The 3,280-nt window shown below is 37.0% G+C and overlaps 1 long non-coding RNA gene across 1 annotated transcript; it reads right to left on the bottom strand.

Annotated features, from left to right (window-relative positions):
* Positions 1-255: 255 nt before the first annotated feature.
* LOC122000166 lies at positions 256-2,721 on the bottom strand. Its single transcript, XR_006116992.1, has 2 exons — positions 2,377-2,721; positions 256-307 (listed from the first exon to the last, which is right to left on the bottom strand). It is a non-coding gene; the product is annotated as an uncharacterized LOC122000166 (long non-coding RNA).
* Positions 2,722-3,280: the final 559 nt, after the last annotated feature.

Here is a 3,280-nt window from a genome sequence, read left to right as displayed (position 1 = left end):
GAGTCTCCCCTATACCGGTGACCATATCCGTAAATACATACAGAGTATACTCAGCCACAGGCGGCTGGAACATATATTTTCACAACCACGCAGTTTAATAAATCAAATCATGTAAGTAATGAAAAGCGGAAACATAACTTCTTACTACAAAATTTTCTTATCAACTTAATAAGAAATTAAACTAAACAAATTCTTAAACTAAGTGAGTTCTTTAGCTAAGTCTCAAGGATCTCCATAGTCCACACATCACACACCGTCACAGCATCTCCTTGTCGCCTTCTTCCTTATACTTTAGCTTTTCCTTTATCTGCAGTAGGAGGCAAATAGTATCTATAAGCTAAAAGCTTAGTGAGCGTTATCCTACTCACAAAAACTCGATATGCATGTATATAAATAAAAACATGCTAAAACTGAATGCTAACATATAAAGCTACTCATGCTCATAAATAGCAAAGAAATCAACTAACTGAAAAGCTAACATGTATAGCTACTCATGCTCATAAATAGCAAAGGAATCATGCTAACTGAAATACTAAACATGTATAGCTAATCATGCTCATAAACCAATAAAGGAATCATACTAACTGAAATACTAAACATGTACAACTAATCATGCTCATAAATAGCGAAGAAACTAACTGAAAAGCTAACATGTAAAGATAATCATGCTCATAAATAGCAAAGAAACTAACTAAAAAGCTAACATGTAAAGCTAATCATAGAACTATCATGTGTATCAACGAGAAACTGAATTGATACCTAAGCTAAACTAATTAATGCTAAACTGAGTCTAACTTGTATTCACATAACTAATTTGTGAAGTTTTGAAAACTATTTACATAATAGATTAAAATAATAATCATGCTGCTGATGGGCCCGGCAACTGTACTTCCCTAACTAACCCCGGGATTGCAAGTTCCGAGTCTAGTAGGGTTTACTAGGTTATCTAAACCTAGGGACGACTGTGGGAGCCCAACCCAATGGATATCTAATCCAGTACAGTGCCACTGCTGAAAATAAAATACTGATTTCATAATTAATTTTCTTACCTTGCTTTAACTAGGTTATCTGAACCTAGAACTAGGTTATCTGAACCTAGAGGCGACTGTGGGAGCCCACCCATTGGACATCTAGTCCATAAAAGCTGTAGCAAGACTATATAAGCTGAATTAAATGCTTCTTCTGCATTCACTGTGCTATTTAGATGCTTACTGTAGCATCCTACTGAGCTAAGCATTCTATCGAACACTTGGTGTGCACTAGAACACACCCTACGTACTGAAAATCTGTATACAAAGCTTAACATAAATCTGCATGCAAAGCTTAACAAAAATCTGCATATTAAGCTTATCCAAAATCTGCATACTAAGCTAATAAAATTCTGCATATTAAGCTAACACAATTCTGCATACTAACTTAATTAAATTCTGCATTATAACTTGCTAAAATCTGCATTACAAGTTCCACCAAAAATCTGCAAATCTAGTTAAGCTACTAGGGATCTAATTGGATCTTCCAATGCTAAACCATCAAAACTGCAATGCTAAACAAATCCATGACAACTGGTTTAACAGTATGGTAACCACATCAGTCGTTCCTACTAAAAGGTTCAACAGGAAACCAAAACTTCGTGTATGGATTAGCTACTAAGGATCCAACTGAAACTTCCCTAATTAAATCTGTTCATTGTTGTTCATTTACAAGCCGATCATGCTTAAAAAAATAAATCTATTTAACTAACTGTTCTTAAACTAATAGCAGGTTCCAAAGGCAAGGAAGGACTAAATCCCTAGCAACCATAATCTGTTACAGCAGGTTCCAAAGGCTGTTCTTTTCAATGCATGGCACAAACAAAGCTAAAATCTGCTGAAGCTTAAAATCTAATTAAAAATCTCTTCTCCTCTTCTTTATCAAACTCACGGCAGTAACTAAATGGTTCTAAAACTGCACACTAAATCTGAAATAGGAAACACTGAAACACTTGCTGTACAGAAAAATCCAAGCATGGAATCAAAGCATACTAGAATCCTGACTGTAACAAGCTCTAAGAGGGGCTGTTCTAAGCTCTAATTAAGTTGTTCATGGTTACGAAATGCAAATAAAACTGCATGTACAATCCGGAACCAACAGCAAGGGCTGTTCTTGCCCACTAGCAAACTAACAGATCCAAGGGTTTCATAGAACAAGCAAAGCCTCTTTACACATACTACAACAGAACATAAAGGAGCAAATAAAACTAAGTCCACATTCTATCAGACAAACACATTGAACCAACACGCTGTGCTACGCAGGAAATCCACAATCGTGGCAAGAAATCAAACCAATCGAAAACCAATCGAAGGGAACTACTCCTACTGTAGGTGAGTAGCAACTCACCTAGCGTTCTTGGACTTACAACCAAACGCAAGGAGGACTTCTAAGTCTCGGAGCTCTAATCGGAAGACTCGAAATCGCGGCTCCTCCTCGTGCTCCAGATTTCTCCTCGTCAAGAGGAGCTCGGCGGTGTGAAGAATCCATAGAACCTTGCCTTGGCCAGCCGCCGGAGTGAAGCCCTAAGCCCTCTTTTGTGTTTTCGTTCGAGCAGAGAACGGCGTCGGGAGAGAAAGAAGAGGTAGGGTTTTTTGGTCCCGAGTAATCAAGCCCTAAGTTCTCACTTTATAACTCCAATATTTCTATTAACTACTATTGCTTATATATTTTTCGCTTCCCTTCTTATTAATAAAGCCCGCTGGCCCAGTTGGTTGGCTGCATTCTGCTTCGGGCGCGACTCGCGGGTTCGAATTCCATCTGCAACCATTTTATTTCCTATTATTATCTGTTTCCTAACTACTGCTTAAATAGAATTTTTCTCCTTCTATAATAACAAATGACTGCTAGCACACTTGGTTAACCCAGTTTTAACCAAATCCTAGGTCGCAGCTTCGATTCCTCATCCGCGCACTTTTATTTTCAATTTATTTAAACATTCCTAAATACTGCTTATATATATTTCGCTCCATATAAGGTTAACAAAAATCGTGTAGCTCAGCTGGTTGGCTGCGTCCGATTAGAACCTGGTTCGGGTCCGAGGTCTTGGGTTCAAAACCCAGCTTTAACATATTTATTTTTTTATTATTTTTTTAAAACTTCTTCCTCTTGGTAAAAATACCAAACGAACTCCAAAAATTCGATAAAAATACTCTAAAAATTTCTAAAAATCTCTAGAATTTTTCTAAAACATTTCTAGATTTTAATAAGGTCTTTTAGAACTCTAAATCATGAAATTTGGGGTGTTACATTT

This window comes from Zingiber officinale, chromosome 7A, assembly GCF_018446385.1.
Source record: "Zingiber officinale cultivar Zhangliang chromosome 7A, Zo_v1.1, whole genome shotgun sequence".
NCBI classification, from domain to species: domain Eukaryota; kingdom Viridiplantae; phylum Streptophyta; class Magnoliopsida; order Zingiberales; family Zingiberaceae; genus Zingiber; species Zingiber officinale.
Note: the sequence above shows the minus strand (reverse complement) of the source record. Positions and strands in the feature narration are given on the sequence as shown.